The sequence below is a fragment of the Oncorhynchus masou genome, chromosome 13 (assembly GCF_036934945.1).
Source record: "Oncorhynchus masou masou isolate Uvic2021 chromosome 13, UVic_Omas_1.1, whole genome shotgun sequence".
In the NCBI taxonomy this organism is placed as follows: Eukaryota; Metazoa; Chordata; class Actinopteri; order Salmoniformes; family Salmonidae; genus Oncorhynchus; species Oncorhynchus masou.
This window is the reverse complement of record NC_088224.1, coordinates 77,249,050-77,261,082: the sequence shown is the minus strand read 5'-3', so window position 1 is coordinate 77,261,082 and position 12,033 is coordinate 77,249,050. Positions and strand designations below refer to the sequence as shown.

The following is a 12,033-nucleotide window of genomic DNA, read 5'->3' as shown; positions in this document are numbered from 1 at the left end:
ATTTATTGCCTCACCCCCCTAATCTTACCTCATTTGCACACACTGTATATAGATTCTTTCCATTGTGTTATTGACTGTACGTTTGTTTATTCCATGTGTAACTCTTGAGGTGTTGAGGTTTGTGTTGTACTGCTTTGCTTTATCATGGCCAGGTCACAGTTGTAAATGAGACCATCTTCTCAACAGGCCTACCTGGTTAAATAAAGGTGAAATAATGTTATACACACACACACACATACATATATATATGTATATATATATATATTTATGTGTGTGTATATGTATATATATATATTTATATACACACACACACACAGATGAAGTCGTACTTAGGTTGGAGTCACTCCACACAGTCACCACTCCACACATTTCTTGTTAACAAACTATAGTTTTGGCAAGTTGGTTAGGACATCTACTTTGTGCATGACACAAGTAATATTTCCAACAATTGTTTAGAGACAGATTATTTCACTTATAATTCACTGTATCACAATTCCAGTGGGTCAGAAGTTTACATACACTAAGTTGACTGTGCCTTTAAATGGCTTGGAAAAGATGGCATCATCTGAAGGGAAACTTATGTGGATATATTGAAGCAACATCTCAAGACATCAGTCAGGAAGTTGAAGCTAGGTCGCAAATGGGTCTTCCAAATGGTCGTGGAAAAATTGCTTAAGGACAACAAAGTCAAGGTATTGGAGTGGCCATCACAAAGCCCTGATCTCAATCCTATAGAAAATTTGTGGGCAGAACTGAAAAAGTGTGTGCAAGCAAGGAGGCCTACAAAGATGACTCAGTTACACCGTGTCTGTCAGGAGAAATGGGCCAAAATTCACCCAACTTATTGTGGGAAGCTTGTGGAAGACTACCTGAAACGTTTGACCCAAGTTAAACAATTTAAAGGCAATGCTACCAAATACTAATTGAGTGTATGTAAAATTCTGACCCACTGGGAATATGATGAAATAAATAAAAGCTGAAATAAAACATTCACTACTATTATTCTGACATTTCACATTTTTAAAATAAAGTTGTGATCCTAACTGACCAAAGACAGGGAATTTTTACTAGGATTAAACGTCAGGAATTGTGAAAAACTTAGTTTAAATATATTTGGCTAAGGTGTATGTAAACTTCCGACTTCAACTGTAGGTTAATGAGCCATATCTGTTTATTGTCCAATAACATATTCAAAATATCCATCTACCTTGATAATCTGTTTGGACAATTTGCACATTTGGATCAAAATTACTGTTAATATCATCACCCCTTTTGAATTTCTTTGCCCTTAGGAGAGATATATTTTGCCCCCCCCAGTCCTTTTTCCACAAAACTTGCCCGCACCTGCCTGATATTATTTTCCTTCTCTTTTAGCGAGATACATACTGATCGTCTGTTCTTATTATCTGCCTCGCCGTTACAATTATAACTGGCTACACTTATTTCACCACTTACCATAATGAGACACAACTTTCAATTCTATGTATCAAAATATATGTTTTAAACGTACCATTAAAAAGTAACATGATGATTGAGTGTCTATATAGCTGTACCATGATATTTGCATTGCTACTAAGTTAAACTCCAATTGGTCCCCACTATTCCACCCGCTAATAGCCCTCCTCATCCAGAGTTGGGTTGTCATCCCAATGCCCTGCAGACCACCCCTGACCCCCCGGATCCCATAGCCCCGGAGAGACCGGGACCCATCCTTCAGAAAGAGCACAGTGCCACCCACAGAACAGAAGCAGATCAACCACCAAATGCATTTCCATCGCCCTCACCTCGATCTGTACTATATATAGCAGTTATATATATTTAAAATTATTTTTAAATCCTGTTTCTTATTTTCCATAATTAACTATTAATATTTGTAGTAATGTAGGCAATTTACGCAAAGGATTTTTACCTCTCACCAGTCTCGCCATTACCAAAAGTACATTATGGCAAGCAATTATTATATTAGCAAATAGTTAGTGAATCATCCTATATTGTCCCTAACATCTTTAACTCCCTTGGAACAGTTGTGGGATAAACACACACACACACACACACTCAACCCCTTTTCCCCACAACAACCATAGACTCAGATTCTCAACAGTTGCACCATCCTAGAGCCCAACTCAAGAAAGGTCTTGATTTACGAATGCATATACAGTTGCAGCTGTATGAGAAGGCCTGCAAAACTGGGCAGAAATGGGGAGATTTGATTAACAATTGTCACAACCTATATGATGGAGGTCAGATATACCCCCTTCACCTGAAACACACACAACATGGTACTCCGTAGTGACCATATTCCCAAGCATGTCCGTGCAGTCAGACCTTTGATTTTGTGCCACCAGGGCCACAATAATATACCCCCTCTCTGAATGTCCGAGTGTGACCCCCTCCCCATGAGTTATTGCACCTAGAGTTGCCAGCACTGCCACTGACTGGGTGGGGGCACCCCACCAGAATCCCCACCGACTAGGTTCAAGGTTCTCATTAGCAGCTTTGAGAATTTCCTTGTATATTATGCTCTCCCATCAGGGGGCTTTGCAGGACCAACCCTGCAAAGCAGGCTCAGAATCTTGAGTGGGCGGTGCTGCTCTAGGTCTCCGACCACATATTGGCTGCATACAGACCGCTTACAGCAGGCCCATAAAACAGAAAGGGACCTTAGTATCTGGGTCATTCATGATGTCAAGCAATGTCTAGGGTATAGTGTTGTGTACCATTCCATCAATATAGGACCAGAAATAAAATGGTCTTAGATTTAAAATAAATAAATAATAATTATACATGTAGTTCCCAATGATAGGACAATAAACAAATTACATGTATCATTTATTTTAAAACACTTTCACCACGATAGGACAATAAATAAAATGTATAATTATTTTATAATGTATATCCCTCATCTGAACAACATCAAAAGCTCTCTCACAACCCCTGCTCACAGAAATACCTCGGTTCTGGGATATGCAACCATTTCCTTTCTCACTCAACACCACACTTTCCCAAACACCAAAAAACACACACAACACCATCCATCCACACATACTGGGCCTTCTGTTTACTGTGTTTTTCTCCACCATGTTGAATTAGTGCTTTTGTGTTCCAATTAGTTATATCTATATTTTTCTGTTGTATTATTACAATCCATAACTGGGCTAGAATTGCATTTCCTTATTTGCCTCCTCTATGAGAACTTTGTCATTTTTAAAATAGCCATGGAGTAGTCTTTGTGTCTCTGAACAACTGGTTATCAATATAGTTTATCGACGAGAGCTACGTGTTTCCCTTTCAACCTATTTTCCTTGAAAATTGGATACAGAACTTTATGCCGTTCTGCAATTTCATTCGGGAACTGGTCATTCATGCCAGCAAGTCTTTCACCCATTATTTTACCTTTAGAGAAAGAAGTTCGGCAACGATTAGGCGTTTATACCTCTGCCCTCTCTGTCCGAAGTGTACACGTTCAAGTTGGATTGTATCGATAGCTTTGCGTGGAATCTGAAGGGCTGTAAGGACAAACTCTCTAACTGTAGATTCAGGAACTTCTCCTTCTTACCCTTGGATACCTGTAAGTACTAGATTCTCTCTCATGGATCGAGTCTGTATTTCAAGTAAGGCTTCACTCAGAACGATGACTAATTTCCTAGCCTGGGGTGAACTTGTCAATAACACTAATAAACTATTCTTGAAACAAAACTATTTATTCAGACAGTACAACTTTAACGTCACTGAGTAGGCATCACTTTCCAAAATGTCAACCTTTAGCTTCAATCTTAGAACCCTCTGGCTCTAGCTTGCCAACTGAGAAATATTACAATAAGGCACTATCACGTTTGTGCAGGCAGTGGCTATGTGAACCAACATAGAATTAAAATAATAAATGTGACTTTCGAAGTGGTAAGAAGTTGTGGTTACAATCTTTGGATCAACTCACAACTGAGTTAAAACATTTGAAAATGCAGCACCAATATGCTAAAATAACATATTTGCTTAAAAATCAGATAAAGCAAAGCAGGCTACAATTACTGTAAAACATGTGATCCTACTCCTAAATTATAAAACTCCTAATGCATCTCTCAGAAAGTGCTTATAGGGGCCTTCCGAGTGGTGCAGCGGTCTAAGGTACTGCATCGCAGTGCTTGAGGCGTCACTAAAGACCCGGGTTCAATCCCGAGCTGTGTTGCAGCCAGCCACAACCGGGAGACCCAATAGGCGGCGCAAGGTTGGCCCAGCGTCATCCGGGTTAGGGGAGGGTTTGGCCAGCCGGGATGTCCTTGTCCTATCGCACTCTAGTGGTGGGCCGGGAGCACACATGCTGACAGTCGCCAGTTGTACACTGTTTCCTCTGACACATTGGTGCGGCTGGGTCAAGAAGCAGTGCAGCTTGGAGGGGTCGTGTTTCAGAGGACACATGGCTCTTGACCGAGTCCGTACGGGAGTTGCAGCTATGGGACAAGACTGGAACTACCAATTCGGGAGAAAAAGGAGTAAAAAGTACAAAAAAAATAGACTAATAATATTAGAAAGTGCTTATATATAAAACAGACCATGTATTCTGTCTGAATGGAAGAGTATCTTAAGAATAAATCTTCTTTGAAATGTTGTGGCACTTATTGAGAAAAGGATTCTTTGGTCTTAAGATTCGACTCACGTCCCTGTTATTGGTTCAGTAGGTCGGTTTACTCATATACTCCATTGTCTGTTGAGAGAACAGAAGAAACATATTGAAATATTTGGGCAAGTGTCACACTTAAGTGACTGTGTGTGTGGGTCACCTCTTGTAGTGTCTCTGCCTCCTCCATAGCGATGCCCACAGCTGTCTTGGAGGTCTCCAGGATCTCTCCTCCCACCAGGAACTCATCCAGGATGAAGTACGCCTTCTCAAAGTTAAAGATGATGTCCGGCTGACACACCTGCAGCACACACACACACACACACACACACACACACACACACAGAAGGATATCTATGAGTCACTCACTCCCAAGATCGGCCAAAGAATGAGGCAAGGTTGTAGGGGACTGCAGAAAGAGATGGTGTGCTACAGGACGTGCGTATGACTATGTGTAACAGTACTCTTCTTGCGTTGTGTACAATCAATCATCGACACGAACTCCAACTTGTAGCACCAGTCATGGAGCTTTATTCTGATAGGAACAGCACAAAATTGCACGTCATGCAATGCACGGCTCACCATCCAACTCCACACTCATGCACTGTTCAAAATATACGGACCCCCCCCAGACACAGTAAGTTGCTAGCTAGTATTAGCGGGAATTCTCTACAAAATGCACAATAAATATTCACCAAAAAACACTGCATCTTGTGTGTGATGTTCGAATAACATTTACAAACAAATTGATATAAATTGTACATTTAAATCATCACTTGGGAGTATAAAAATCACTTCTGACGTACAGTGCTTTGCAAACAACAACTTACCGCTGGTTTGGTGCTTGTTCATTGGGACGATTCTAACTGAATCCTCCCTTGTAAACAGGCTACGCAAACCACCCAATAAGATGCCATGTTGAGTAGGTGAAGGCAAGACAAAACTAAAACCAAAAACCCATTGGCTTAACAATATAGTGGCAAGGGGAATCACCAATATAACCCTGTTACAGGTGCTATCGTTTCACCCCATACATTTTCCCAGACACACAAAAGTACTTGTTACATTTTGAATGCTTTGAGAACAGGAAAACGGCAAATTCACACACTTATCAAGAGAACATCCCAGGTCATCCCTGCTGCCTATGATCTGGCAGACTCACTAAACAAATGCTTAGTATGTAAATTATGTCTACGAGTTAGAGTGTATCCCTGTCAATCCGTATGAAATATTTTAGTTACATTTAAATATATTTCTAAAAACCTGTTTTTGCTTTGTCATTATGTGGTATTGTGTGCAGATTTAGGAGGGATAAGGCTGTAACGTAACAAGATATGCACTGTACCATACCCTTTCGTGCCTTGTTGTTTAATAATATAATTATTTGCAATAATTGTTTTGATGAAATTCTAATTTTGCTTCAAGTCGTTCCAATTCCTTCATAATTCGTTCAATAACATTATGGAAAAAGGGTTTATTGTATAAATGTGGCAACACCTCTCTTGCTTTGGAAAAAAACAATGGGTTAGTTTTCATGCCTTCTGGGCGGGTTTTGAGTGGTCATTGTTCTAACAATCTTGCTAGAACTGGCATCCCTGCCACAAAGCACGCGAACAGAGGCAGCAGTTGTCTGTGTGTGTTGTGCTTTTTCTTCAAGTTGTAAAAGCAAGCAGAGCAAAAAACTGGCTACTCTTTATTTGACTGATGTAGCTGGCAAAGTAACTGCTGTTTGACTTAACAGAAGAAAAGTACTTATTCCCAGTGATGAGCTAGTAGTGTAACTGACATGTAACGTTAGCTAATGTCTCATCCCCCCCGACTGAATTTCTGTCTGAAGTGAATGAACTAGAGCTTAGCTCCTAGCTACCACAGCCAGTTCAGCTCTAGCCTCTGGTAGCAGTATCTAACAGCTGCTGTGAGTATGAAAATGTTTGGTAGCCTTTGTTTGTTTTCTCCAGTTGATGTACCATTAGAGCTAGTCAAATGTTGGCTAACATTAGATATCAGTTTTACCCCAATCACAGTCAATATAGCAATGTAACATTATTGATCTGTCAGTTTCCCTAGTTAGTTTCCTACTTGTTATACCGACACGGTATAAACAGCTCTACAGGCTTCACTGTCACAGTCAGTACACAACACTATGCTCTTCTTAGCATAATCAGATGGTGACAGGTGTCCCAGCAAATTCATACAGCCAGGGATGACCAATCTTCAGAGCTCAGGTGAGTTTTGCAGTATATTATAACAATCAGTGAATGGATACAAAGTTCCATCTTGAGTTGATGGGTAGGCTACAGTCTGAGATCTGGGAATAATGGTCACTTCAGTTATTGAACCCTTGATTCTATACTTGGATAATATAATGTATAACTGTACACCAAGGTAATTCTGTCATGCCTCATCGGATAAGGATCAGATGGTGACAGGGGTCTCAGCAGGGTCAGGTAGCCAGGGAAGACCAGTCTGTGATGTTGAGGAACTTTCGCAGATGCAACATTTTATTCTCTTTGTGCAGTAAATACCAGACAAGCCAGAAGCTTCAAAGATTTAAACTATTTTAAGGCAGTCTGATTAACCTCTAAAGTTGATTTCCAAACTATATCAAGGGTTAAGAGGCTTTTCCTGACAACAAAACATAAAACAAAAATGTGAGGACCTGGGAGACTGATGATGATGATGAATGGATACAGATGTGTTTGAATGCTTCGTCATGTTCATATCATCTCAGACATAAATTACTGCAGTTTAAGACCATCCAAAGAACATTCTATAAAATGCTAACCTTCCCTGTTATTGTATTGGTGAGAGGTTAGCATGTCTTGGAGGTATGATATTTATGAGACTAACTTTCTCACTCATCATTATTCACAATTAATTAAGGATTATTCATAAACATGGTAGAATCTACACTCATTGTCCCCCCCTCCTCACTCCTAAAACCAAAGTTGCACCCCTGCATGTAAGGACCTTTTGGGGACCAATAATTGATTCCCATTTAAAATCCTATTTTCCCTAACCCCAAACAGCAAGTTAGGACTGGCAAAATGTCCCCACTTCTCAGAATGTTAGTTGGTTTGCTATTCTTGTGAGGACTTCTGATACTCACAAGTATAGTAAAACATGTGCACACACACACAATGAAGTAGGCTTTGTCAAAGTTAAAGATGATATCCAACCCACACCTACAGCAGAGCAGACAGGGCAACAGAACAGCACATCAATGAGAGGCAATAGGCACCATTAAGACTATACAATGTTGAAAATACTGTAAAAACATAGACCTTAACATTTAGTTTCTATTCATCAATTTAACCTATACTTTCCCCTTGTTTTATTGAACCTTTCCACCAGTGAGACCTTAACCTGATAATAAATATCCCTTACATTGCCTGTACATTATGCTTACGTTGCCAAAGTATTTGTCCAGAAGCTCAACATATCATTGCAACACCTCCAGGGTCAACAGTTCATTGTCCTGGTCCTCCAGACCACAGCAGAAGTAGAGACTGGCATACCTGCAAGGGAGCAGAGGGTCAGGGGTCAAGGAACAGGGTTACAGTTGTTATGTTTATATGCAAGGGAGTCACTTTTTACCATAGAGGTTAATGCGTGAGGTTAAAAACAATCTGCTTGTCTTATGTATTTACATGTACACTGACTGTACAAAACATTAGGAACACCTGCTCTTTCCATGACAGACTGACCAGTTGAAATCTATTGTTGTGTCTTTGGCTATGCCAAATTAAGTAATGACATACTATTCTATAAAATAATTTCTCCGTAATTAATATTACCTGATTGAGCTAATCATGTAAATGTAATTAACTAGAGAGTCGGGCACCACAAAATAATATTTATAGAGCTGTTATCTTCCGAATAAACTCTGAAAGACCTAGTAATATTTTACATCAATAGCAGTCAACATTAATCTTCATCTTAATTCAGTCTCATGTGAAAGTTGTAAATTCTTGGTTATCTGCACGTACCCTGGCTAACAAGTTGAACCAGTAATACAAAATTGGGTTTAATTATTTATTTACTAAATACCTAACTAATCACACAGAATTACACATAATTAAATCACAACGACTACAAATTACGTCATAAAGGAAAATGTCCCTAGCGGGCGGAACAGATATGACAGCTTGTTACACAAAAGAAAAGGGCTGGGTTTGTGTGAAAGAGCGAGAAGACTGAGGAACAAAGGCCGAAGCTGTGCCATCGTAAATACAGTATCTTATGCATTCGAAATTACCGCCCATTTGGAAAAGGAAAATGCAATAAATATTTACTCTGAGCTGCGCTTCGGTAGGTTGGTGGTAGATGGAAGTCAGTGTTGCCCAACCGAGTCCTTTGAAGAATGTCTCTGGTTGTCAATTGAATACGTTGTAGTAACGTCTTTGTGTGGTGGACGGAATACTCGGTCTGTTTCTTCCTAACCTGCGTTTGCAGCTGCGGTTGCTAACTCAACGGCTAGGAGGTATCACTTCTGTAGTGAATAAGAGTTCAAAGTTCATACCATTCGCAACCAAAGCTCACGCTGATGTTGGCTTCATTCTGTAGTTATTATCTGAACCATTCTGACATCGGACCGTCGTCCTACATCCTCGGAAAAGGAGGTTCCATTGTCGTCAAGGGCTTATATAGGAAGGGAGAGGAGGGCGTGTTTGAAAAGTGTTATAGCCCATGTCCCTTCACAGGGGAGGGCCACTGATTGAGAAGAGCCCTATCTTATAAAAACCCAAATCTCACATTTTAGAAGCTAAAATCCCATCAAATAATTTCATATTTAAACATTTAAATTGAACAACAATTCCATGTGAATCCGATAACTCTGCTGTGTAGACTTTATGTCATCTTATCATTGATGAGAATGTCTCAGATGACAACCGAACTGACATCATATTCATTAAGTACCACCGTATATGTTCCACTGGTCGGATTACCAGAATATAGTTCATTTCCCCCCACCTTCTGATGTTCCCAGAATCTCTATGTTAACCAAGGGTTTTGCAAATGTAACCTCAGTAGGGTAGAGAGGAAAAAGGGAGGGGGGGGGGTATTTATTACTGTCATAAACCTACCCCCAGGCCAACGTCATGACACTATGATCCCTTTTGATGTCACTTGTTAAAGAATGATTTTTAGGCCTTGAGACAATACCGACATGGATTGTGTATATGTGCCATTCAGAGGGTGAGCAAGACAAAAGATTTAAGTGCCTTTGAACGGGGTATGGTAGTAGGTGCCAGGCGCACCGGTTTGAGTGTGTCAGCAAAGGTTCTCTGTCAACAGTTTCCCGTGTGTATCAAGAATGGTTCGCCACCCAAAGGACATCTACCCAACTTGACACAAGTACTGTGGGAAGCATCCCTGTGGAATGGTTTCGACACCTTGTAGAGTCCATGCTCTGATGAATTGAGGCTGTTTCGAGGGTAAAGACGGGTGCAACTCAATATTAGGAATGTGTTCCTAATGTGTTGTACAATCAGTGTATATTTCACTTGAGTGTGTGCCGTGTGTGTGTGTCTAAGGAGGACTGGTGAGGAGGAAGGGGTTTAGGAGGTTAAACATGAACCACTAATAAAGGGGCCAAGGATGGTTCCAGTCTACCCAATTCCCTCCTCCTTTCCCTCCCTCCCTCTACAGTACAGTACACAGGCACCATAGTCTGTTCCAGCCCAGAGACAATAGAGAGAGGGGCTAAACACAGACAGCAATGGGGGTCAGAGAAACAGACAAAAGAAGGAAAGACAGAAGTCAAAAATAGGAAAACAAATAATCTGCCAAATAAAGAAAATCAGAGACAGCGAGAAGGGATATAAGAGAAAGAGATCGAAGGTAAACCACAGACAGATCCAGCCCAGACCCAGAGGTTCTGCTTCCTCAGTCACCTTTTGTAAACAATCTCGAGATCCCTCCAGAGGAGGAAGTTACAGGAGTGGGGAGGGCGAGCCAGCACCATTAGAGTCATTTCCCTGGTCACCTTCTTCTCTGTCACCGGAGTGAACCACTTTTGCAGTCGCAACTTCCCCTGCCGGCTTAACAGTAGCAGGAAGTGCATCTGAGGGGGGAGGGGGCAGGAAGTTGACCAGCATGGGACCCAAATTGTAAAAATAGAATGACTAGAATGGGTATTATTGTAGGCAACAGATTGAGTGTATTTCTTTAGACATAGTATGCTCATGTAACACATGAATGGACATATTCATGCAGGCTACTCACACATACTCAGACACTTTGGACACACCCCACAATTACACACTTAGACCTAGTTGATGTGTTGCGATCCAAACCACAATTCAAAACAACACTTCTAATTGATACGTAGTTGTTGGGGTGGGTATAATTTGTGGAACGTTCCAACAGGAATCTGTTCCAAAAACTTCATAAAGTACAAGGTTGACGATCAATTCACCTAGCTAATTACCTGTCGAATAGGCATCAACTCACCACATCGCTTATCCTTAATGTTTGTCCATAGACTACCAGAGAGAGGGCAGACATTTTTCGGGATAAACCTGGTGAGTGAAAAAAAAATATTAGTCCTTACCCTATTCACAAATAGGATGCCATGAAAATGTAAAAGTATTAAAATATATGCATTTTATTCTGCCACTATACAACTTTGTATGTGTCGTTTGTTGGCAACCTTGTTATTTACGAAGTGTTTGGAACAGATTCCTGTTGGAACGTCCACAAAGTATACCCACCCACGTTGTTGTGCAAGACAAAAACGATATTTCACAATCTCCACAAAATCAGCCTAATAAAAACGGACAGTTTTAGCAAAAATATAACTTGCACATGACTTTCGAAACGTTCTAGTATGAAAACAACACACTGTGCAACAACCCATCGATAAACAGCTTTTTATGCAAGACAGACGGCACAACTGTTCAAGTGGGAGAGGTGGTTTCAGTGGTGCCAGCCAGCAACGCTTCTTTAAGGTACTGTAGTGTCCGGGCAAACAGGTGGCGACAACCTGCCAAATCAACTGGGTGTGGTATTGACAACACCGTTACTGTAGCCTACTCACTTTTTGGACAGGTGCGTGTTCGATAGAGAGAATGTACTTTCCCTGTAAAATGTCAAAACATGGAACCAAAAGCAAACATTTTACTCACCGTCGTGAAGCTGCAATGTGAGAGTAAGGCCAACAGTTGTGGGAACATATGTTAACTGCATTCTTGCGTTAAACCGGTACATAGGGACTGGCAACGTCAAATTCCCACAATGCTGTGGGTTAAGTTGCGAAACCATACCTTCTCTAGTCTTGACTGTGCCGCGCCCCGTTTTTTGCTTTGCTTGGTCGGAATAGGTTCACTTCTTTCACAGGAGGTTCCTGGGCAAGGTGCATTGTAGTTCTTTACTAATTGGTTTATGATCAAATATAGATATTATCCTGTTTGTCAAGC

At 40.7% G+C, this 12,033-nt stretch overlaps 1 pseudogene; it reads right to left on the bottom strand.

The window, feature by feature from the left end:
* Positions 1 to 3,682: 3,682 nt before the first annotated feature.
* LOC135553096 (AP-1 complex subunit sigma-2-like) lies at positions 3,683 to 11,870 on the bottom strand (annotated as a pseudogene).
* Positions 11,871 to 12,033: the final 163 nt, after the last annotated feature.